We start from the raw sequence: 27050 nt of genomic DNA on the forward strand, positions 1-27050 counted from the left end.
AGTTTAGGGTCAGGAATGGAGATGAGCTCAAGCTCTTCCTCTGGAACCTGGGGTCTGAGCACTGATGGGACTCTCTCCAAGGGTCTCTTCTATGAGCTTCTCTGTGCTGCTCTCTCACTCTTCTGTCTCTGTAGAGTGGCCTCTGCTTCTCCAGACACATGACATGGGATGAGTGTCATCAGCACCTGTATTAGGGTTCTCTCTAGAGGGACAGAACTAATAAAATAGAGATATATATATAAAGGGCTTATTAAGTATTAACTCACATGATCACAAGGTCCCACAATGGGCTGTCTACAAGCTGAGGAGCAAGGAAAGCCAGTCTGAGTCCCAAAACTGAAGAACTTGGAGTCTGATGTTTGAGGGCAGGAAGCATCCAGCACAGGAGAAAGATGTAGGCTGGGAGGCTAGGCCAGTCTGGTCTTTTCACATTTTTCTGCCTGCTTTATATTCTAGCTATGCTGGCAGCTGATTAGACCCACCCAGATTAATGGTGGGTCTGCCTTTGCAAGCCCACTGACTCAGATGTTAATCTCCTTTGGCAACATCCTCACAGACACACTCAGGATCAGTACTTTGCATCCTTCAAGCCAATCAAGTTGACACTCAATATTAACCATCACAAGCCCACCACTTGTCAATTTGAACCCATACACATCTCCTGATATCATATATAATCTTCAAATAAAGACAGTAATAAGGTCATAATAACAGCTAACATAACACAACTATCCTTTGTACAACTGGAAACGCACCAATCCCCAACCCAAATACTATTACATAAAGTTAACAATACTCAAATGCTGATATGAAGTCAATAAATCTCATGTCACTCCATAAAGGAAAAAGCAAATAAAATGTAGATATTTTCTTAGTACACGTGTAAACATGCACAAGCATGTTTTTAACAAGAGAAGGAGGACATACTCATGATAATTGCAATCTTGTTTCTGCAGCTAGTCACATGGTCGTAGATGGTATTAATGACTACCTTCTTCTATTACCCATTCTGTATTCTCTTTGCCTTCAGCAACCACCTCAGCAGGTCATGGTTTTTTTTCCCTGGTGGAGTGACCCAAACCTTCATTCCTGAAGGGTCTGGCCCATTTGTAGTGCTGCCTGAATTGGACTGTTTTAGTTTCCCATTGACCCTAATCACAGGGCACAGTAATACTAAGAGATGACCTAATGGATCTCCTGTAGTCCATGCATACTCTCTCTTATTTCCATTGTGGAATGGTAGACTGATTTCATCTTGATAGTCTGGGTCAGTCACCCCAGCCAACACTGTAACTCCCTTTTTAACCTGTTGACTCAAAGGTAGGAGGAGCCCAAAGCATCAGATGGCAATTTTAACTTCCAGTTTAATGGAATTTTTGTGTCTCCTGGTGGCAGCATTCCTCCCTCTGGAGCTAAGACCTCTAGGCCAGCAGAATGTAATGTTGTGGGAACAGGAAGCAAAAATTTTGCTAGTGGATCACTAGGGGTGATGGTGAGTGGTGCCACTTCCACTTTCACCCCTTGATTCCTGGCTATGGGAGAAACAGTACCATATATTGGAGGCTGATTCAGAGCATACGTGGCCTTCTGGAGAACTTTGCCCCAGCCCTGCAAAGTATTGTCACCGAGCTGGCATTGTAATTGTGACTTCAAAAGGCCATTCTACCATTCTATCAATCCAGCTGCTTCAGGATGATGGGGAACATGGTAAGACTAGTGAATTCCGTGAGCAGGAGCCTACTGCCACATACTTCTTTAGCTGTAAAGTGAGTGCCTTGGTCAGAGGCAATGCTGTGCAGAATACCATGACAGTGGATAAGGCATTTCTTGAGTCCACGGATGGTAGCCTTGGCAGAAGCATTGTGTGCAGAATAGGCAAACCCATATCCACAATAAGCATCCACTCTAGTAAGGACAAACCTCTGCCCTTTCCATAATGAAAGAGGTCCAATATAATCAACCTGCTACCAGGTAGCTGGCTGATCACCCTGAGGAATGGTGCCATATTGAGGGCTCAGTGTTGGTCTCTGCTACTGGCAAATTGGGCACTCAGCAGTGGCCGTAGCCAGGTTAGCCTTGGTGAGTGGAAGTCCATGTCGCTGAGCCCATGCGTAACCTCCATCCCTGCCACCATGGCTACTTCGTTTACGGGCCCATTGGGTGATTACAGGGGTGGCTGGGGAAAGATGCTGAGTGGTATCCACAGAATGGGTCATCCTATCCAGTTGATTATTAAAATCATCCTCTGCTGAGGTCACCCGTTGGTGAACACTCACATAGGATACAAATATCTTCACAGTTTTTGACTACTCCGATAGGTGCATCCACATACCTCCTTCCCAGATTTCTTCCCCTCTTCACCAATTTTCCAGTCATGCTTCTTTCAAATCCCTGACCATCCAGCCAAACCATTGGCTACAGCCCATGTATCAGTATGTAATCGCACATCTGGCCATTTATCCTTACATGCAAAGTGCACAACCAGGTACACTGCTCGAAGTTCTGCTCACTGGGAGGATTTCCCTTCAGTGCCATCCTTCAGGGATGTCCTAGAAAGATGCCGTAGTGCTGTAGCTGTCTACTTTTGGGTGGTGCCTGCATATCGTGCAGAACCATCTGTGAACCAGGCCCTAGTCTTCTCTTTCTCTGTCAGCTGATCATAGGGAACTCCCCATGAGGCTATGGGTGCAGTCTGGAGGAGAGAAGGCAGGGTGGCAGGAGTGGAGACCATGGGCATTTGAGCCACTTCCTCATGTAACTTACTTGTGTCTTCAGGACCTGCCCAAGCCCAATCACATGTATACCACTTATATTTGATGATGGAATGCTGCTATGGATGACCCACTTTATGGCTAGATGGGTCAGAAAGCACCCAGTTCGTGATAGACAGTTGAGGTCGCATGGTGACTTGATGACCCATAGTCAAATGTTCAGTTTCCACCAAAGCCCAGTAACAGGCCAAGATCTGTCTCTCAAAAGGAGAGTCATTATTTGCAGAAGATGGCAGGGCCTTGCTCCAAAACCCTAGAGGCCTCTGCTGTGATTCACCTATGGGGGCCTGCCAAAGGCTCCAAACAGCATCCCTATCTTCCACTGACACCTCAAGCACCATCGGATCTGCTGGGTCATATGCCCCAAGTGGCAGAGCAGCTTTCACAGCAGCCTGGACCTGTTGCAGAGCCTTCTCCTGTTCTGGAACCCACTAAAAACTGACAGCCTTTTGGGTCATTCAATACATGGGCTAGAGTAACACACCCAAATGAGGAATGTGTTGCTTCCAAAATCCAAATAGGCCCACTATTTGGATTATATTGGCATTGTGCCTCTTTCTTGGTTGTAGGAGGGGCCAAATGCAGCAACTTACCCTTTACCTTAGAAGGCATATTTTGACAGGTCCCACACCACTGGACCCCTAGAAATTTTACTGAGGTAGAAGTTCCCTGAATTTTAGTCAAATTTATTCCCTATCCTCTGGCAGGCAAATGTCTCACCAATAAGTCCAGTGTCTTTGCTACTTCTTGCTCACTGGATCCAATCAGTGTAATGTCATCAATGTAATGGATCACTGTGACATCTTGTGGAAGTGAGAAGCGGTCAAGATATCCCCAAATAAGATTATGATACAAAGCCAGAGAGTTAATATACCCCTGATATAGGACAGTAAAGGTATATTGCTGGCCTTGCCAACTGAAGACAAATTGCTTCTGGTGGGCCTTATGGACAGGAATGGAGAAAAAGGCATTTGCCAAGTCAATGGTTGCATACCAGGTACCAGGAGACGTGTTAATTTGTTCAAGGAATGAAACCACATCTGGTACAGCAGCTGCAATTGGAGTCACCACTTGGTTAAGCTTATGATAATCCACGGTCATTCTCCAAGATCCATCTGTCTTCTGCACAGACCAAAAGGGGGAGTTGAATGGGGATGTGGTGGAAATCACTACCTTTCAAGCCCTTGATGGTGGCACTAATCTCTGCAGTCCCTCCAGGAATGTGATGCTGTTTTTGACTTACTATTTTTCTAGGTAGAGGCAGGCAGCTCTAAAGGCTTCCATTTGACCTTTCTCACCATAATAGCGCTCACCCTACCAGCCAGGGAGCCAATGTGGGGGTTCTGCCAGCTTCTAAGTATGTCTATGCCAATTATGCATTCTAGCACTGGGGAAGTGACCACAGGATGAATCCAGGGAGCTTCAAGGTTGCAGGTGCTACCCTCGCAAATCTATTTGGCATGGCATTAGTTAAGGGTATGTCTTCTGGACCCTCCCAGCTGGGATGAGTAGGTCTAAAGTGACTAATCCACTCCACCATCCCAATCTCCTTAAGCCTTTGGATCTCTTCCTTTACACTAAACCAAGGGAGATGAGGCATTTCCAGATCTCTCACAGTGGGCCATCTTCTAATCCATATTTCAGCTAACCAAGCAAATAAACTATCAGAACCTTTTTTAACTACCTGAATTGCAACATTAAATACAGAGTCCCTACTTAGTGGCCCAAATCAGTAATTTCAGTCTGATCCAACTCTATATTCCTTTCCACCATTATCCCACACCCTTACTATGCATCTCCATGCCTGTTCTTCAGATTTCTGTTTATATAAATTAGAGAACTCAAGCAGTTCTTTTCGAGTCTGGTGCACCTCCTCATGGGTCACGCTCTCAACCTCATCCCTCGGGGCCCGCCGGGACTTGAGTTATCTGTCCAGAAGGAAACAGGGGTGTTGGGGGTGGTTCCTGAGGAGAATCAACATTACCTTGCCTGGCAATTGCCTCAGGGGAGGCCATCACTGTTGCCTAAGGCAGTGTAGGATTTATCTCCTCAGACAAAGGTGGAAAGGCTGATGGCAGCATGGATTGGGGAGGGGATGTTGCCACTACTGGGGATGGGGAAGCTGTTCCTTCTGGCAAAAAAGGTTCATCAGAGTTTACAAACTCAGTGTCCTCAGCTTCATCAGGGTCCTCCAACATGTTGCATTCCAAGTTACAGGATCCCATTCTTTTCTAATCAATTCCCTCACTTTAACAGTAGACACCAGGCGAGGCTGTGCATGCACCTTTCATTGCAGGTCAGCCACTCGCATGATGAGAGCTTGTATCTGTTTTTCCACAATTTCAACTCTTTCTCTACCAGAGATAAGACTCTCACTCAGGACAAACTTAGCAGATTTGAGGCTCAGTATCTGCTTGTGAACCTGGGAGACAGAATCCCTTGGTTCACCATTTTCTTTCATCACTTTGTCCACTGAACTCAGGAGCAACCAACCAGCTTCATTATGTTCCTTGGTTCTCTACATATGGTCAAGGGTATTATGTATAGAGTCACTGAACTCCTTGCCTATCATGAGTGATGAATCAGGAGTGTCAAATGCATTTATTTTGCATAACTCTTTTTTCTTTTTTAGACAAAGTCCCACTCTATAGCCCAGGCTGGAGTACAGTGGCATGATCTTGGCTCACTGCAACCTCCACCTTCCAGGTTCAAGTGATCCTCCCACTTCAGCCTCCCAAGTAGCTGGGACTACAGGTGTGCACCACCACATCCAGCTAATTTTTGTATTTTTAGTAGAGATGAGGTTTTGCTTTGTTGGCCAGGTTGGTCTTGAACGCCTGACATCAGGTGATCTGTCCACCTCAGCCTCCCAAATGGCTGGGATTACAGGCATGAACCACGGCACCTGGAAATTTTGCATAGCTCTCTAAACAGTTTACAACAAGGACTATCAGTGTCATCCATACTATTAGAAGTAGAGTCCTTAGCATTTTTGAGTCTAATCATATTAAGCAGCCAACTCCAGAAACCCCTAAACCAATGAAAGAACTCCATCCTTAATATTCTGTTCCTCTAGAACTACTCCTAGTACCAAAATCTGTATTATTCAGGATTCTCTAGAGGGACAGACCTAATAGGATAGAGAGATATATAAAGGAGAGTTTATTAAGTATTAACTTACATGATCACAATGTTCCACAATAGGCTTGTCTCCAAGCTGAGGATCAAGGAAAGCCAGCCTGAGTCCCAAAACTGAAGAACTTGGAGTCTGATATTCAAGGGCAGAAAGCATCCAGCACAGGAGAAAGATGTAGGCCGGGAGGCTAGGCCAGTCCGATCTTTTCACATTTTTCTGCCTGCTTTATATTCTAGCTGCACTGGCAGCTGTTTAGATGGTGCCCACTCAGGTTAAGGATGGGTCTGCCTTTCCCAGCCCACTGACTAGATGTTAATCTCCTTTGGCAACAGCCTCACAGACACACCTCAGGATCAATACTTTGCATCCTTCAAGCCAACCAAGTTGACACTCAGTATTAACCATAACAGCACCCAATGACTGATAACTGCAGCTATCTCTTAGTCTCAAATCCAAAATCCCAGGAAAGCATGTATCGGATCAGGTGTCTAGTGTAGGCCAATCAACTGTGGTCACATCATCAAGGTACTGTGATTGGCCTAGTTTCTGTCAGGTGCACCTTTAGGTATTCCACTGTGGCCAAGGAATGCAGTCATGCTGCACGACACATCTGCTCCAAAGGTGATCATGTGCAAGGGTCTAAGTGGAAACGTAACTTCCAGAAACAACAGAGCCAAGCACACAAAACATTGTTTCCAGGTAGACATAGTTAAAGCAGATTATGATCTCTGCTGGGCACCACCATGTTTGGCACATCTTCCAAAAGTTAAGATGCTCATCTCTATTTATTGAAGACAACTGACATTACAGTCATTAGAAAAATTCACTAAGATCTAGATTTCATGTTTAGTTTATGCTTTCAATGTTCAACTTCTTAAATTCTGATTGATGATGTGGCCTCTGTGTTTCGAGAAAGGGAGGTTATATGCAAGTGATGGAGAAGTGCTAATTTTAGGTTTAAGATGTAAGCATTTTTAACCAAGAACAATTTCTACACATCATGTGCAGCTCCAGATAACTTGCTTAAGTAACCATAAAAGTTGGCAACTGATCTGAGAACACTGAAATCCTATACTTAGGACCTGGGGAAAAGAGGAGTACAATGAAGACCAAAGAATAGGGGAACAGAGCATCTAGGTATGGGGAAATAGGAAACAAGTGATCTGATCCTTTATTTCTACAAACCTAGTGAATTACCACATCCTTGATGATGAACTTGGCTTGTTCTTCTTAGACAAAGTAAGATTATGTGTATGGAAGCATTTTGCAAACTGAAGTGCCAGATGAATTGTTATTAGAAAATGTTAATACAGTTGCTCTTTCAAGGAAAGAAGAAATTATACATAAGGAAATCCAAGAGCAAAGATCTTATTTTTTACTTATAAAATGTCTTTAAGAGATGAATATGGCATATTTACACACATCTGTTTCACAAAAGGTAGTTGTGGCATTTTCCTGTATGTAGGCCTATTGTACAACATTCAAATAAATATATTTTAGCTTTATCATTATGTAATATTTGATGGATACAAAAGAATGGATATATGTGTAAGGTGTTAAGCACTACAATAAAACCAATGCTTATGAAACTGCCATGCAACTAAATGGCAAGAACAGCTGTCCCCAACACCAGGGACTGGTTTCATGGAAGAGTTTTTACACAGATGGTGGGGGATTGAGGGTGGGGATGGGGGTGGGGAAGGGATGGTTTCAGGATGAAACTATTCCACCTCAGGTCATCAGGCATTAGATTCTCATAAGGAGCATGCAACCTAGACCCCTCATGTGCACAGTTCACAATAGGGTTCATGCTCCTGTGGGAATCTAATACCCTAATGCTACCACTGATCTGACAGGAGGTGGAGCTCAGTTGGTAATGCTCGCTCACATTCTGTTGTGTGGCCCACTTCCTAACAAGCCACAGACTGGTACTGGTTCACAGTCCGGGGGTTGGGGACCCGTAGGCTAGAATATTGTCCAGTCACGGTGATCTCCGATTGATGGAAATAATCTCTGTACCTTTTCCAGATCCCCCTACTTCTTCCCAGAAGTGGAATCATTCTCCTTATTGGGGATCAATTAATCTCCTACTTTTAAAAACGACTCTTGTCACATATGTATTACATATGAAAAAATATTATTTTTCGTGGTTCAGGCTTTATAAAAATGATTTTATACTGAATGTAGCTTTTGGATTTGTCTTTTTCCACTCCACATTATGCTTCACAGGATCATCCATGTTGTTACCTGTGGGTTTAGTTCATACATTTGTAATGCTATTTAACCTTGCGGGTATACCACAATTTATCTATTCTTCTTTGATGAAGATTCGATTGTCCTCTTTCTGATTTTTTATTGTTGCTACTGTCATGATTGCAATTTTCTCTTAAGAATAACGCTGCTATTAGCATTCTTGTATATGTCTCCTGGATTACATGTACAAAGCAGTCCCCATGATATATACACGGGAGTGTAATGCTGGGTTGGAAGGTATGCAAATGGTAGTTTAACAGGACAATGACATTTGCTTTCTAAAGTGGTTGTCATAGTCTTCTTTAAGGTTTTTATTGTGAAACATTTTCACCAACATTTGCCATTGCTATTCTTTTTTTTTTTTTTTTTTTTTTTTTTTTTTATTATACTTTAAGTTCTAGGGTACATGTGCATGACGTTTATATCATGTATAACTCCCCAATGCAATCCCTCCCTCCTCCCCCCTCCCCATGATAGGCCCCAGTGTGTGATGTTCCCCTTCCCGAGTCCAAGTGATCTCATTGTTCAGTTCCCACCTATGAGTGAGAACATGCGGTGTTTGGTTTTCTCTTCTTGTGATAGTTTGCTAAGAATGATGGATTCCAGCTGCATCCATGTCCCTACAAAGGACGCAAACTCATCCTTTTTTATGGCTGCATAGTATTCCATGGTGTATATGTGCCACATTTTCTTAATCCAGTCTGTCACAGATGGACATTTGGGTTGATTCCAAGTCTTTGCTATTGTGAATAGTGCCGCAATAAACATACGTGTGCATGTGTCTTTGTAGTAGAGTAATTATAATCCTTTGGGTATATACCCAGTAGTGGGATGGCTGGGTCATATGGTACATCTAGTTCTAGATCCTTGAGGAATCGCCATACTGTTTTCCATAATGGTTGAACTAGTTTACAATCCCACCAACAGTGTAAAAGTGTTCCTATTTCTCCACATCCTCTCCAACACCTGTGTTTCCTGACTTCTTAATGATTGCCATTCTAACTGGTGTGAGATGGTATCTCATTGTGGTTTTGATTTGCATTTCTCTGATGGCGAGTGATGATGAGCATTTTTTCATGTGTCTGTTGGCTGTATGGATGTCTTCTTTTGAGAAATGTCTGTTCATATCCTTTGCCCACTTTTTGATGGGGTTGTTTGTTTTTTTCTTGTATATTTGTTTGAGTTCTTTGTAGATTCTGGATATTAGCCCTTTGTCAGATGAGTAGGTTGCAAAAATTTTCTCCCATTCTGTAGGTTGCCTGTTCACTCTGATGGTAGTTTCTTTTGCTGTGCAAAAGCTCTTTAGTTTAATTAGATCCCATGTGTCAATTTTTGCTTTTGCTGCCGTTGCTTTTGGTGTTTTAGACATGAAGTCCTTGCCCATGCCTATGTCCTGAATGGTACTACCTAGATTTTCTTCTAGGGTTTTTATGGTATTAGGTCTAACATTTAAGTCTCTAATCCATCTTGAATTAATTTTCGTATAAGGGGTAAGGAAAGGATCCAGTTTCAGCTTTCTACTTATGGCTAGCCAATTTTCCCAGCACCATTTATTAAATAGGGAATCCTTTCCCCATTTCTTGTTTTTGTCAGGTTTGTCAAAGATCAGATGGCTGTAGATGTGTGGTATTATTTCTGAGGACTCTGTTCTGTTCCATTGGTCTATATCTCTGTTGTGGTACCAGTACCATGCTGTTTTGGTTACTGTAGCCTTGTAGTATAGTTTGAAGTCAGGTAGCGTGACGCCTCCAGCTTTGTCCTTTTGACTTAGGATTGTCTTGGCAATGCGGGCTCTTTTTTGGTTCCATATGAACTTTAAAGCCGTTTTTTTCCAATTCTGTGAAGAAAGTCATTGGTAGCTTGATGGGGATGGCATTGAATCTATAAATCACCTTGGGCAGTATGGCCATTTTCACGATATTGATTCTTCCTATCCATGAGCATGGTATGTTCTTCCATTTGTTTGTGTCCTCTTTGATTTCACTGAGCAGTGGTTTGTAGTTCTCCTTGAAGAGGTCCTTTACATCCCTTGTAAGCTGGATTCCTAGGTATTTTATTCTCTTTGAAGCAATTGTGAATGGAAGTTCATTCCTGATTTGGCTCTCTGCTTGTCTGTTACTGGTGTATAAGAATGCTTGTGATTTTTGCACATTATTTTGTATCCTGAGACTTTGCTGAAGTTGCTTATCAGCTTAAGGAGATTTTGGGCTGAGACATGGGGTTTTCTAAATATACAATCATGTCATCTGCAAACAGGGACAATTTGACTTCTTCTTTTCCTAACTGGATACCCTTGATTTCTTTCTCTTGCCTGATTGCCCTAGCCAGAACTTCCAACACTATGTTGAATAGGAGTGGTGAGAGAGGGCATCCCTGTCTTGTGCCAGTTTTCAAAGGGAATTTTTCCAGTTTTTGCCCATTCAGTATGATATTAGCTGTGGGTTTGTCATAAATAGCTCTTATTATTTTGAGGTACGTTCCATCAATACCGAATTTATTGAGCGTTTTTAGCATAAAGGGCTGTTGAATTTTGTCAAAAGCCTTTTCTGCATCTATTGAGATAATCATGTGGTTCTTGTCTTTGGTTCTGTTTATATGCTGGATTACGTTTATTGATTTGCGAATGTTGAACCAGCCTTGCATCCCAGGGATGAAGCCCACTTGATCATGGTGGATAAGCTTTTTGATGTGCTGCTGAATCCGGTTTGCCAGTATTTTATTGAGAATTTTTGCATCGATGTTCATCAGGGATATTGGTCTAAAATTCTCTTTTTTTGTTGTGTCTCTGCCAGGCTTTGGTATCAGGATGATGTTGGCCTCATAAAAAGAGTTGGGGAGGATTCCCTCTTTTTCTATTGATTGAAATAGTTTCAGAAGGAATGGTACCAGCTCCTCCTTGTACCTCTGGTAGAATTCAGCTGTGAATCCATCTGGTCCTGGACTTTTTTGGTGGGTAGGCTATTAATTGTTGCCTCAATTTCAGAGCCTGCTATTGGTCTATTCAGGGATTCAACTTCTTCCTGGTTTAGTCTTGGGAGAGTGTAAGTGTCCAGGAAATTATCCATTTCTTCTAGATTTTCTAGTTGATTTGCGTAGAGGCATTTATAGTATTCTCTGATGGTTGTTTGTATTTCTGTGGGGTCGGTGGTGATATCCCCTTTATCATTTTTTATTGCGACTATTTGATTCTCTCTCTTTTCTTCTTTATTAGTCTTGCTAGCGGTCTGTCATTTTGTTGATCTTTTCAAAAAACCAACTCCTGGATTCATTGATTTTTTGGAGGGTTTTTTGTGTCTCTATCTCCTTCAGTTCTGCTCTGATCTTAGTTATTTCTTGCCTTCTGCTAGCTTTTGAATGTGTTTGCTCTTGCCTCTCTAGTTCTTTTAATTGTGATGTTAGAGTGTCCATTTTAGATCTCTCCTGCTTTCTCTTGTGGGCATTTAGTGCTATAAATTTCCCTCTACACACTGCTTTAAATGTGTCCCAGAGATTCTGGTATGTTGTATCTTTGTTCTCATTGGTTTCGAAGAACATCTTTATTTCTGCTTTCATTTCGTTATGTACCCAGTAGTCATTCAGGAGCAGGTTGTTCAGTTTCCATGTAGTTGAGCGGTTTTGATTGAGTTTCTTAGTCCTGAGTTCTAGTTTGATTGCACTGTGGTCTGAGAGACAGTTTGTTATAATTTCTGTTCTTGTACATTTGCTGAGGAGTGCTTTACTTCCAATTATGTGGTCAATTTTGGAATAAGTGCGATGTGGTGCTGAGAAGAATGTATATTCTGTTGATTTGGGGTGGAGAGTTCTATAGATGTCTATTAGGTCCGCTTGGTGCAGAGATGAGTTCAATTCCTGGATATCCTTGTTAACTTTCTGTCTCGTTGATCTGTCTAATGTTGACAGTGGAGTGTTGAAGTCTCCCATTATTATTGTATGGGAGTCTAAGTCTCTTTGTAGGTCTCTAAGGACTTGCTTTATGAATCTGGGTGCTCCTGTATTGGGTGCATAGATATTTAGGAGAGTTAGCTCTTCCTGTTGAATTGATCCCTTTACCATTATGTAATGGCCTTCTTTGTCTCTTTTGATCTTTGATGGTTAAAGTCTGTTTTATCAGAGACTAGGATTGCAACCCCTGCTTTTTTTTGTTCTCCATTTGCTTGGTAGATCTTCCTCCATCCCTTTATTTTGAGCCTATGTATGTCTCTGCATGTGAGATGGGTCTCCTGAATACAGCAGACTGATGGGTCTTGACTCTTTATCCAGTTTGCCAGTCTGTGTCTTTTAATTGGAGCATTTAGTCCATTGACATTTAAGGTTAATATTGTTATGTGTGAACTTGATCCTGTCATTATGATATTAACTGGTTATTTTGCTCGTTAGTTGATGCAGTTTCTTCCTAGCCTCGATGTTCTTTACATTTTGGCATGTTTTTGCAATGGCTGGTACCGGTTGTTCCTTTCCATGTTTAGGGCTTCCTTCAGGGTCTCTTGTAAGGCAGGCCTGGTGGTGACAAAATCTCTAAGCATTTGCTTATCTGTAAAGGATTTTATTTCTCCTTCACTGATGAAGCTTAGTTTGGCTGGATATGAAATTCTGGGTTGAAAATTCTTTTCTTTAAGAACGTTGAATATTGGCCCCCACTCTCTTCTGGCTTGTAGAGTTTCTGCCAAGAGGTCTGCTGTTATCTGATGGGCTTCCCTTTGTGGGTAACCCGACCTTTCTCTCTGGCTGCCCTTAAGATTTTTTCCTTCATTTCAACTTTGGTGAATCTGGCAATTATGTGTCTTGGAGTTGCTCTTCTGGAGGAGTATCTTTGTGGAGTTCTCTGTATTTCCTGAATTTGAATGTTGGCCTGCCCTACTAGGTTGGGGAAGTTCTCCTGGATGATATCCTGAAGAGTGTTTTCCAACTTGGTTCCATTTTCCCCCTCATTTTCAGGCACCCCAATCAGACGTAGATTTGGTCTTTTTACATAATCCCATACTTCTTGCAGGCTTTGTTCATTTCTTTTTCTTCTTTTTTCTTTTGGTTTCTCTTCTCGCTTCATTTCATTCATTTGATCCTCAATCGCTGATACTCTTTCTTCCAGTTGATCGAGTCGGTTACTGAAGCTTGTGCATTTGTCACGTATTTCTCGTGTCATGGTTTTCATCTCTGTCATTTCGTTTATGATCTTCTCTGCATTAATTAGTCTAGCTGTCAATTCTTCCACTTTTTTTTCAAGATTTTTAGTTTCTTTGCGCTGGGTACGTAATTCCTCCTTTAGCTCTGAGAGGTTTGATGGACTGAAGCCTTCTTCTCTCATCTCGTCAAAGTCATTCTCTGACCAGCTTTGATCCGTTGCTGGCGATGGGCTGCGCTCCTTTGCAGGAGGAGATGCGCTCTTATTTTTTGAATTTCCAGCTTTTCTGCCCTGCTTCTTCCCCATCTTTGTGGTTTTATCTGTCTCTGGTCTTTGATGATGGTGACGTACTGATGGGGTTTTGGTATAGGTGTCCTTCCTGTTTGATAGTTTTCCTTCTGACAGTCAGAAGGACTGTCTGTTGGTCTGTTGGAGATTGCTTGAGGTCCACTCCAGACCCTGTTTGCCTGGGTGTCAGCAGCAGAGGTTGCCGAAGATAGAATATTGCTGAACAGCGAGTGTACCTGTCTGATTCTTTCTTTGGAAGTTTCCTCTCAGGGGTGACTCCACCCTGTGAGGTGTGGGGTGTCAGACTGCCCCTAGTGGGGGATGTCTCCCAGCTAGGCTACTCAGGGGTCAGGGACCCACCTGAGCAGGCAGTCTGTCCGTTCTCAGATCTCAACCTCCGCGTTAGGAGATCCACGGCTCTCCCCAAAGCTGTCAGACAGAGTCGTTCGCGTCTGCCACGGCCCTGCTCTTTCCCCTAATGGACTGCAGCTGTGCGCTGTCCGCAGAGGTAGAGTCTACAGAAACAGGCAGGCTTCCTTGAGCTGCTGTGAGCTCCACCCAGTTCGAGCTTCCCAGCGTCTTTGTTTACCTACTTAAGCCTCAGCAATGGCGGGCGCCCCTCCCCCAGCCTCGCTGCTGCTTTGCGGATAGATCGCCGCAGACGGCTGTGTTAGCAGTGAGGGAGGCTCCGTGGGCGTGGGACCCTCCCGGCCAGGTATGGGATATATTCTCCTGGTGTGCCTGTTTCCTTGAAGCGCAGTATTGGGGTGGGAGTTACCCGATTTTCCAGGTGTTGTGTGTCTCAGTTCCCCTCGCTAGGAAAAGGGATTTCCTTCCCCCTTGCGCTTCCAGGTGAGGCGATGCCTCGCCCTGCTTCAGCTCACGCTGGTCAGGCTGCAGCAGCTGACCAGCACCGATTGTCCGGCACTCCCTAGAGAGATGACCCCAGTACCTCAGTTGAAAATGCAGAAATCACCGGTCTTCTGTGTCGCTCGCGCTGGGAGTTGAAGACTGGAGCTGTTCCTATTCGGCCATCTTGCTCCGCCCCCGCCATTGCTATTCTTTACTCTTCAGTATAAAAGGTGTAAAGCATTATCTTTCACTGTTGCCCTTAGAGAAACTTGCATTTCTCTAACCACTAACAGGGTTGAACTTCCTTTCCTATGTTTATTTGCCATTTGGTTACCTTTGCTGTGAATATTTGCCATGTTTCTCCATTTACATTGTGTGCTTTTTCTTTGTCTCATTGATTTATAGAATTTTAAAAATATATTCTCAATATTATCTTTTGTCAGCTACATGTGCTCAAAATAGATTCTCTCAGCTTAGAATTTCTTTTACTGCTTTCTTGATGATGTTTTTTGATAAGCAAAAGTTTGAAATTTTAATGTACTTCAGTTTATTTGTCTTTTATGATTTGACTGGTTGTTTTATATACAAATTTCTTCCATACTCTATGGTTATGAACTTCTTCTTCTATTTGTTATTCAGGTTAAGTTTTAAGTTTCACTTCTCACATTTAAGTAGCTAATCCATTCAGAAATGATTTTGTGAAAAACATTATGTAGAAAGTCCGGTTTTAGTTTTTTTCTATATTAATATTCAGTTGCCTTGAGATCATTTATTTAATAGTTCTTTTATTTAAAATTGATATGCTAGAGATCTCTTTCAGGTTTTATATATGCATGGGTCTGTTTCTGGGCTCTAAATTCTCTTACATTTATAAATTTGTCTATTCATACACCATTATCACAGTGTCTTAAAGCTTTATAATAATAAGCTCCAATATCTTGATAGGACAATACTCTCTACTGTTTCTTTTTCTCATAAAGTATCTTGGCTATTTTGGGATTTATTCTTTCCTATACATTTTAGAATCAGTTTGTGAAGTTTCTTGAAAATGCAATTGAGATTTTTGGAAAGAATTGACACATTTCCACTATCTTCCTATCAATGAACATGATATAGATCCCCACTTAGGTATGTCTTAAAATGTTATTCAATAAAATGTTAAAGTTTCCTTCATAAATATCTTGCACATCTTTATTTCTAAGTGTAAGTACCTTATTTTTGGCTGCTGGTGTATAGAAATGTAATTAATTTTTTGTATATTGGCTTATGTCCAGTCATCTTGCTGAACTCTCTTGTTAATTCTATTTTAGAAATGTTTTTACCTTTATGGATAATTACATAGTCAGTTTGATAAATGTTTTATGTATGCTTAAGAAATGAATATTACCTAACTTTTGTGTTCTGAGTTCTATGTATATTAATTACATAAAGGTTGTTATGTTATTAAAATCCTGCATATTTTTGCTATTTTTGTTGCCTTTTTAAAACAATAATTGAGAGAGGTATGGTAATACTTTTCTATGCTGATGGATTTGTCAGTTTTTTACTTATACTGATTTTTATTTTATTTTACTTTTTGCTTATATTTTTGGGGCTCCAGTATTAGGTGCATACAATCTAAAATTGTTATTTTATACTGGTGAACTGAATCTTTTATAATAATGTAATGACTGTCTTTATCTCTAATAATGCTTTTAGTCTTAAAGTACATTTTGTCTGTTATTATTATAACTACCTAGTTTTCTTTTAGTATTTGCTTTTATGGATTGTTCTTCCATTAGTTTCAACTCTCTTATGTTTTGGGTCTGTCTCCTATAAACAATATATTTGTAATTTTTAATCCAATGTAATAATCTATTAACTAATCTATTTATATTTGTGTGATAGTTTTTATGATTTGATTTATTTCTGCTTTCTCTCTGTTATTCTTTTTACTTTTCTTTTATATAATCTGAGTTTTCCCACCTTGCTTGGTTTTTCCATTAGGCTGATTTTGCATAACACACTCTATTATTTCAGTTTTTACTCTTGGAATTTTACCAGGTATACTGAGCAAATTTGAAGTAAGCATGTTATTAATTTTTAATAAGTTAATACTTCCTTAACAATAATAAGATTCCTATGTGTCTCAAGTTCTTCATCTGTAAAATGGAGATAATAATACCTACCTCATAGCATTGTAATGATACTTAAATCAATGTATGTACGTGTATGTGTGTATATGTATCTGTATCTATCTATATATGTATACATGTGAGTATGTCTGTATCTATTTACATAAGTATATTTATATCTATTTATATATCTTGGAGTGGGACCTGGCACATAATAAACACAAATTACTGCCTTTTCTATCTTCACTAAGTACTTAGGCACTATGATTTAACTTTTGCAGTTTGAGGTGCAACAGCAAAACTAACATCAATTTCTTTTCTCTTCTTCACAATTTCACTGATAGAAGATTGGTTCTTACTATAGATCTTAGCAATCTTAGCATACCCTATTTTTTCTTCTTTCATTATTAAGTTGAGAACTTTCACCTTTTCATTTAAAGGAAACACTTTATGGCTTGTCTTTGGTATGTCTGAATTGCCATCATCTCTACTTCTTGCACTTTGGGGCCATTCTTAAGTAAAATCAAGGTTACTTGAACACCAGCACTGCCATATCATGTCAGTTGATCTGATAACTGAGAAGACCACTAAGTGACTAATGGGCGGGAAGCCTATACAGCATGGATGTGCTAGACAAAGGGGTGATTCACATCCTGAGCAGGATGGAGCGGGATGGTATAGGACGTCATGCTATTTCATCATGCTACTCAAAATGATGCAGTTTAAAACTGATGAATTGTTCACTTCTGGAATTTTCCACTTAATATTTTCAGACTTAAAGTTACTACAGTCGGTAGAAAAGGAGCCTATGGATGAGGGGGGACTACTGTATTTGTGAAGTGCTTCCCGAGGCATCTGATGTGCTAGGTACTATATAAGTCTTTGCTAAAGGAAAATTTTAAAATGTGATAATTACAAAATCAGAAGTTCTTTGAGATGTAGGTTTGTTGCTTTTTGTTTATGCTGCCTTTTCCTCATGGAGAATGTTTTCTTGTGTGTTTAATGATTTTTTAAAAATTGTATAAATAGTTGTTCTTAATTCAGTAACTACTTAATTGTACCTGCTGAAACCTCCAAGAGCCTATGTTGAAGATTCTTTTCTTTTGAGGGGATTCGTGTGTGCTTCTATTGGGAACCAGTGGATACCGCTGTGCTGAGATCTTTTAGCCCCTTTGAGAGTCCTGGAAAAGTCTCAAGTTCAACTTCCCTAGCTTTCGATGATTCTCAGGCTTAGTACTCTGATCCTAGCACTGTTAGATGCATTTTGCCTGGGGCTACCCTGGCTTTTGTGTTTGTGCATTACTCACTATCATTTTTTTCACCTAACAACTGGTTTTTGTTGTTGTTGTTTGCCCCATTGGAGAGTTTCTTTACTTGCTCACAAGCCCACTGATGGTTTTAAGCGTTTGTTTTGATGTCACCAGAAACTAGTTGTACACTAGTAGAAGGCCCTATAAGCAATTAATCTGTCTTTTTGTTGATGATAGATATTCTTTGTTTTTAAATTAAACCATATTAGCATCATGTAGTAAAATGTCTAAATATAGTCCAACTTTTTCTATTATGGTCTACCTCCTCTGTTTTTCTGATTTGAAGGAAAGCTGGATTGGAGGGCAATGTGGTAATATCATACAAAGGTATTTTGTTTTTAAATTTTTTAAGTGAGGGAGCTGGCTGCAGCTCATAGAAGCCTCTCCTCATTCCGCAGTCAAGAAATCTTTGACACAAACATTTCTTTATTTGGACTACATTGCTTGGAGTTCGTAACCTCCAGTTGGAGACAATTAAATGTCAAGGTGGTTTTGTGATGTGGAATAGTCTATTTGAGGGAAATGGAAAAAAAGCCACAACAGTGCCATGGGTTTTAAACTTTCCCTGAAGATTAGAAGACTAGGAGGCAATGACATTATAGCTTCAGTCTTCTGAGGCTCTTTAATGACAATGGATTTGCCTGTCACAAAAGAATAACATAATCAGCTTTTATGTTAGATCAGGACTGTCTTTATCATGAAACTTCTCTGCCGCCTTTTCCTTCTAAGCCATGCAGACTTCCTCTGCCCTCCCACAACTTGCTGTGCTTGTCTCATCACAGCACTTGATCATGCTCTCTTGAAATTTCCAGAGTAATTCCTTGTCTTCATCATCAACCTGTAAAAAGCTTGAGTAAAGGGGTGTTGTATAACTTAACTTTGTATTCCCAGAAGCTAGTAACTGCAGGGAGAGGAGCAGGATTTACCACACATCCCATAATGCTTTAACCTTTTCATGTAGGTAGAGCTTTAAGACACAATTCAGTCCTGCCACAACATCATAATGATTGGCAAGTATCTCTTCTATCACCCTGGATTACCAACCTTCATTATTTTAATGGAGATTTAATTAATTATTAATTTCTTTATGGCAGTGACGGAACATTTCCATTACAAGGGCACAAAGGGGTAAGTGTGAAGATCCACTCCCTGGAAGTGTTTGGAGGGAGCAGCTGAATTATGTCCCAGTTCAACTTTAATAGTCATCCTATATGTTGGTATGGCATCTGGCAGTGTATAATTTCTTTGTTCTTATTAATAGCTCATATTTATGGAACAGTTACTATGTGCCAGGTACTGTGCTCAGACTACTTGCATCACCCCATTCAATCCCTACTCACTATACAAGGAGGTAGAGTTGTTACCTTATCTTACAGCTGGGGCTCAGTAGACACACTGCTGTCATATGGGTTGCAGCTAGTAAGTGGAAGAACTAGAATTTCCGTTTGGTCTTTGATATGGTTTGGCTCTATGTCCCCACCCAAATCTCATCTTGAATTGTAATCCCTACATGTAGGGGAGGGATGTGGTGGGAGGTGACTGGATCAGGGGGGCAGTTTCCCCCATGCTGTTCTCATGATAGTGAGTTGTCATGAAATATGATGGTTTTACAAGTGACAGTTTGTCCTGCGCGCGCTCTCTCTCTCCTGCTGCCATGTAAGACGGGCTTTGTTCCTCTTTGCCTTCCACCATGATTGTAAGTTTCTTGAGGCCTCACCAGCCATGCAGAACTGTGAGTCAATTAAACATCTTTCCTTTAAAAATTACCTAGTCTCGGGTAGGATCTTTATAGCAATGTGAGAATGGACTAATACAGCCTTCTTAATGTCAAAGCCTGGGGTATTAACCAGTATACTATAACATCTCTCAATTCATGCATTAATATATACTGTCCTTGTAGATAGCTTTATTATTTTCAAAAGGCTAGGTAGCTTGCCAAGCATATGTAGTTAGTAAACAACAAAGCTGGATTCAAGCTAAAATGGCTGACACTCATTTTTCTACTCATACTCTTATTGCATGTTTACTCAATGCCACAACAGTAGTTTCAACATGTATGTGTTTATATAGAAAAACAATGCCTCACAAGCTAATAACATCAAAATTTTAAAATGCTGAAAGAAAACGTCAATCTAGAATTCCCAACAAAAATATCATTCAAAAATGATGAAATGAAGAAGCCATATTCAGACAACAAAAACTGAAATAGTATATACTATCAGCATACTTGGTTTAAGAGAAATAGCAAAGGTGCTCTTCAAGCAGAAAGAAAATGATCTCAGGTGGAAACGTGGAAATGCAAAATGAATGAAGAGTACCAGAAAGGGTAAATGGGTTGGTTTATAAACATTAACTACACAAAACAATAGTAGGAATATTTTATAAAATTTAAAATACATATGGAATTGAAAATGAATTCCAAAATAATGCAAAAGCTGGAGGGGTAAATGGACTTGAAGTGTTGTGGAGTTCTAGCATTACCCTGTGTGTAGTAGAAATTATCATTTGAATAAGATTGTAGTAATCAAGGATGCATATTGTAATCTTAAGAGAATTATGAAAAGAATATTGTGAGTGTATAACTAATAAGTTAATAGAGAAAAACTAGAATAATCAAAATCTGATTATTTTGTGATTTTTTTCAATCTTAATATTGGCAGTGATCAATTTTGAATGATCAAAGTTATTTGTATGGAACATTGCATCCAACAATTACAGAGCCAATGTTCTTTTCAAGTCCACATAGCACATTTGCCAAAATTGACCATATACTGAGCCATAAATGAAACCTCAAGAGAAACCAAAGGGCTGACAAAATTTAAAATATGTTCTCTGTCCACCATGGAATTAAACTAGAAATCAATAATAAAAAAGTAACTGGAAAATATCTAGTACCTAGACAGTAAACAATACACTTCCAAATAGTTCATAATCAAAGGATAAATCACAATAAGAATTAATATTTTGAACTAAATGACAAAGAATATATGACCTATCGAAATTTATGACATGAAACTAAAGAGTGCTCAGAGGGAACGTCATAACCTGAAATGCTATATTAGAAAAGAAGAAAACCTGACAATCAGTGACCTCAAGAAGCTAAATAAAAAGAATTGTAAATCAAACTTAAAGAATGTATCAGGAAGGAAATAAGTCATTTAAAAAATTTATAATTTATAATATTTATAACTGATTTAATATTTTTGAATGTGGACATGATACAGAGCTGAAGTCACTGTGTTACAACCTAAAGACAACACATATGAAAATGAAAACATCTTGATGTTTTTTAGAACTCTGAGACAATATGAAGAATGAAAGCATACGGATGTCCTCTTAGAAATCTGAGATGACAAGTATGTAAAATGAATGTGTCATAAGTCCTCTTGCAACATCCGTGTAGAACTTGGAGATAATGAGTATGAAAAACGAATTCTTACACAGTCGACTAGCTGAATAAGTGCCAGCAGCATCAAACATCCAGACTCTGTTGTTATGTGAAAAAGAATGAACTCATACTTGATTAAAATAAAAACAAACAAAAAAAGAAAAAAAGTAGAAAAAGTCCTACAGGAAGCATCTTACTCAGTGGTGAAATATAGAAACCTTCCCTTGGATCTCACGAATGAAATCGGGATGTCTGTTATTCACTTTTTTCAGCATTGGACTGAACATCTTAGCCAGTATAATAAGGCAAGAAGAAGAAACAGAGGACCTAATGACTGGAAATAAAGAATCAGAACTGTCATTGTGATATCATCATATTCATAAAAACATCCAAAGAAGCCCACAAACTATTAGACCTAATTAATAAATTAGCAAGGTAGCTGGGTACAAAGTCAACATACAAAAAGCCTCTATGTGTCTACATATCAGCAACAAATGAGGAAGTAAAATTTAAAGTGATATCACGTAAAATCATTTAAAAAATCAGCTACCCAGGAATAAAGCTAGCAAAAGATAAATAAAAGAAGACCTAAATAAAGAGGATCATATACCATGTTTATAGATTGGAAGATTTAATATTGTAAAGAGGTCAGTTCCCCCAAAATTGGTGTATATATTCAACATTAACCCAATTAAAATCCAGAGGCTTTGTTTTAGAAATTGACAAGCTGAATTTAAAATGCATATAGGACTGCAAAGATCTAAGAATAGTGAAGGCAACTTTGAAAAGCAAAAACAAAGTGAGAAAACATATTAATGTTATTAATATTCTAATATTAATTAACATTAGATAAGACAGATTTAGGATAGGATAAGAAATAGACCAACAGAACAGAGTAGAGCATCCAGAAATATACCTAGACATATACAGTCACATGATTTATAGCAAATTGCCACTCTGGTGCAATAGGAAAATAACCATGTAAATGGTTCTAGGTCAGCTGGAAGCCCATATAGAAAACCATGTATCTTGGGCTGGGTGCGGTGGTTCATGCCTGTAAATCCCAACACTTTGGGAGGCTGAGGCAGGCAGATCACAAGGTCAGGACATCAAGACCATCCTTGCAAACATGGTGAAACCCACTCTCTACTAAAAATTAAAAAAATTAGCTGAGCATGGTGGCACTCGCCTATAGTCCCAGCTACTCAGGAGACTGAGGCAGGAGAATCGCTTGAACCCAGGAGGCAGAGGTTGCAGTGAGCCAAGATCGCACCACTGCACTCCAGCCTGAGTGACAGAAAGAGACTCTGTCTCAAAAAAACAAACAAAAACAAAAGAAAACCATGTATCTTGACCCCTCACACTATACGATAATCAACTCTAAATGGATTGCAGATCTTAAATGTGAAAGGTAAAGCAATAAAGTTTTTTAGAAGAAAACATCAGTTAATATCTTTATCATCTTGGAGTAGGCAAAAATTTATTGAAAAGAACAAAAATACTGAAAGCCATAAAGAAAAAAATGGCTAAGATTGGATTATATTAAGAATTTTTTTTCATCAAAAGACACCATAGGCTGGGCGTGTTGGCACACACCTGTAATCCCAGCGTTTTGGGAGGCCAAGGTGGGTAGATCACTTGAGCCCAGGAGTTTGAGACAAGCCTGGGCAACATGGCAAAACCCCATCTCTCCAAAAAAAAAAAAAAAAAAAAAAAAACAAAGATTAGCTGGATGTGGTGGTGCATGTCTGTAGTCCCAGCTGCTTGAGAGACTCTGAAGTGTGTGGATTGCTTGAGCCTGGGAGGCTCCAGTCTGGATGACAGAGCAATACCCTGTCTCAAAAAGAAAGAAAGAAAGAAAGATACTACAAAGAGGATTAAAAGGAAGACAAATTGGGGGAGATATTTGCAATATATGTATATATTATTCAACTCATATCTAGAATGTATAAAGAGCTCTATAAATCAATGTGAGAAAGACAGACAACCTAATTGAAACAGGGAGAAAACTTGAGTAGGCGCTTCTCAAAAGATGGTATTCAAATACCCAATGAACATACAAAATATTGAACTTCATTAGTCACCAAGCAAATTAAAATAAATCAACAATGAGATAAAAGGATACATCCATCAAGAATGGCTAAAATAAAAAAGGAAGATACTATCGAGTGTCAATAAGAGCATGGAACAACCAGACTTTTGTTTATTGCTGGTTTGAGTACAAATAGGTATAATTAATTTGGAAAATACTGCAGCTGAACATAGGTATATGAACATACATCTACCCTCTGACCCTATGACCTAGCAATTCCACTCCTGATTATACACTAAACAGAATTTTTATATAAATTCACTGAAAGATACATGCAAGAATGTTCACAGAAGCACTCTTCCTAATAATCTAAACTGGAAACTACTCAAATCGCGATTAGCAATAAAATGGATAAAAAAAATTATGGTGTCCTCAGAGCAGAGTAGTAGAAAGCAGTGAGAATGAATAAAGCATAATTATAAGCAATGATAAGAATTGTCAAAGATGAAACTAGGCCTGAAACAAAATGAACAAAGGCTTCATAAACCTATGACAAGAGGACCCATCTGTGATTCAAAGCTGGTAGAAAGGGGAGTTAGTTTTCTAAACAGGGAAAAAACAAGGACAGCCTCTGATTGGCACGCATTCTATTATGGTGGAATTTTTGGAAGCAGAGACTTTCTAATTGGTCTTCAGGTACTTTGACCACCCTTGGTGAACTTCAAGAGGGGTAGCTCCTTGCTGCCTGGCAGAGGAAGTTCCACTCCTATCAAATGGCCTAAAAGCCTACCATGCCCTGGCCTCTGCTCCCCTGTCCCTTACTCTGCTCTCCTGGGGCACCAGCATCCTTTCTGTCCTCCAAGTGCCATGGGCTCTCCTTTCTCCATCTGTGAGATGCTTATACTTCAGTGGGAGAGAATGACAGTATCAGGTAATTCCAGAAAGGAGTATGAAATTACAAACTGAATTAAACTATGAAAGAAAGCATACAAGAAAAGAAATTGGCTAGATTGAAGGGTTAGGACTAGCTTTTTTATTTGGTTTGGGGTCTGAATAATTTAAAGGCAGACAGAGGAGGAGAGAAGAGGAGGAGTTCAGACAGATGCAGCAGTATGTGCAAAGGCCCTGGGGCAAGAGGGAGTATAAACAGTATCAGGAATTGAAAGAAAGAACACAGAGAATACAAGGCAAGCAAGGGTCCAGTAGAGTGTGATGAGGATTTTGTTAATACTAAGATAGCACAGTGCTTAATATGAGAATACTTAAAATAAGAGCTATTTTAAACAGGGATGACATGATAATATTTCATTAGAAAAGTAAGCTCTTGCCTGCAAGATAGGTGGGGGAGCAATTTAGATGCCAGGGGGCCTGAGAGAGTGAACTGGGCTGGTGGCAGGGGAGGTGGAGAGAGTTGGATACATTCTTGAAAAATGTGGGAGTTAAAATTGACAGAAGTTGGTGATGGATTCAATATAGGGGAATGTATCAGTCTGTTTTCATACTGCTATGGAGAAATATCCGAGACTAGGTAACTTATGAAGAAAAAGACACTTAATGGACTCACAGTTCCACATGGCTGGAGAGGCCTCACAATCAGGGTGGAAAGCAAAAGAGAAGCAGTCATGTCTTACATGGCTGCAGGCAAGAGAGCATGTGCAGGGAAACTGCCCTTTACAAAACCATCACATCTTGTGAGACTTATTCACTATCATGAGAATAAGATGGGAAGAACCTGTCCTCATGATGTAATTACCTCCCACCCCGTCCCTCCCACAACACTTGGAGATTATGGGAGCTACAATTCAACGTGAAATTTGGGTGAGGACACAGGCAAACCATATCAGGGAGCAAGGGAAGGTGGGACACCCAGGCTAACACTGGGATTTTGGCCTCCCTGGGTGGATGGCAGTACCTTTCCTGGGGCAGGGCCTGTGGTGGACTGCTACGTCACAGTGTAGAGCAGAAGATGTGAATCAGTTCGTGTAAAGCAAGTTAAATTTGAGATGTCGCAGGGACGTTAAGTGGAGGGGTCAACTAGGCAAGAAGATATGATGTAGCTTTGCAGTTCAGAAGATAGTTCTGAGCCACAGAAACAATTATGATTCCAACGTAAGTAGGGGATTAGTATTCTTTTTTTTTTCTTTATTTTCTTAGTTTGAATTTGAGAAATTATGACTTGGCTTTTATTTCCTTTTTTTCCCCGTCCTCTCCTTTTCGTTGGAGAACTTCTTTTTCTTTTTCTCTCTACTCCCCTCTTATTGTCTTGTGCTTCTCTTGACCGAGGGGTTTCCTACATTCATCACCTCTGTCTTGGCAGAATACAGCTCCCGCCTCTGTTGTCTGTCTTGCTGAATCACCCTTGGGCCTTATCAGCTGAAAAACAGACAGCAAAGGGAATGGCAGCTACAAGTCATTTGGAAATTATTTGTATGCAGGGAAACAGGTTGCTATTTTGGGTGTGGATAATTTTCCAGGGCAAAGGAAGGAGCTGTTACTGAGGTGCTTTTCTTGTTAAGGCAATGCTAGTGTATCTCCCTTCGCAGCCCTGAGCAATGCTAGTATATCTCCCTCTGCAGCCCTGAGCAATGCTAGTGTATCTCCCTCCGCAGCCCTGAGCAATGCTAGTGTATCTCCCTCCGCAGCCCTGAGCAATGCTAGTGTATCTCCCTCCGCAGCCCTGAGCAATGCTAGTGTATCTCCCTCCGCAGCCCTGGGCTCACCGTGGTGGCTGTCAGAGGAGGAATGTGATGTGTGATCGATTCTGGCTTCTAACAGGTATTCAGACAGAGCTGGTGGGGAGGCGAGAGGAGAAGAAGAGAAGGTGTGAGGTGAGGGTTTGTTTCCAAGCATGTATAAAAGCACCTAAGAATCATTTTCATGACAAGTCAGTCGGATGAACCAGAGTGCATAGAACCAGCTGTTCTTTTGAAGTAAACTCTGCCAGGCAGTATAAATTCAGACAGGAAACTCAAAACCTTATGTGGATAGATCTCAATCCTGAGGGCAAGCAGGCAAGTAGGAAAAAGATTCCAAATACTTTAATGGGCAGAATTTTCAAAAAAACAAAAAATCTGGTAAATTGCTGCTTAGTTCCAGTATTTACAAAATTAAAGGGGGGTAGGTACTCAGGAAGACTTTCCTATATTGTTCAACAACTAACATTATAAAAAACTGAGGCAGTGAGAAAAAAAGGTATAGGTCGCTTTTCTTGCCAAGGCTATCAGGTTGACCTCCACTCTGGAAAGTCAAATTATGTCGATTTTATCCCCAGAAATTTCTGTGCAGTGCGGTGTGATGATGGGGGTACGGCTTTGGGTCCAGCCATCACTGGATTCTTCCTGGGGTGGGGATTGTCTGTGTGGCTGTGACAGTCAAGGAGAAACCCAGTATCTCTTAGAGACTTAAGATTTTATTTTTGTGATGGGTAAAATCTCATTTGTTGCATTCCCAAATCAGCTTCCCAACCGAAATTTTTTTTTTATTATTATACTTTAAGTTCTAGGGTACATGTGCATAACGTGCAGGTTTGTTACATATGTATACTTGTGCCATGTTGGTGTGCTGCACCCATCAACTCGTCAGCACCCATCAATTCGTCATTTATATCAGGTATAACTCCCAATGCAATCCCTCCCCCCTCCCCCCTCCAACCAACATTTTTAGACCAGTTTGCAATCTTTACTAAGATTATTTTTCCATTAAGTTTCTTGGGTGTGATGTAGGTGTTCAATGCAAAAAGATAGATACCGATTTGTATATCTTTATGTGTGTGATCAACGGTTAGTGA

The 27050-nt window shown here is 40.2% G+C and overlaps 1 protein-coding gene across 1 annotated transcript in view; it reads left to right on the plus strand.

Annotated features, from left to right (window-relative positions):
• The window catches only part of CPXM2 (carboxypeptidase X, M14 family member 2), a 153060-nt gene that overhangs the window by 74113 nt on the left and 51897 nt on the right, over positions 1–27050 (plus strand). The window lies entirely within an intron of this gene.

The sequence above is a fragment of the Trachypithecus francoisi genome, unplaced genomic scaffold (genome assembly GCF_009764315.1).
Source record: "Trachypithecus francoisi isolate TF-2019V2 unplaced genomic scaffold, Tfra_2.0 Contig01579, whole genome shotgun sequence".
In the NCBI taxonomy this organism is placed as follows: Eukaryota; Metazoa; Chordata; class Mammalia; order Primates; family Cercopithecidae; genus Trachypithecus; species Trachypithecus francoisi.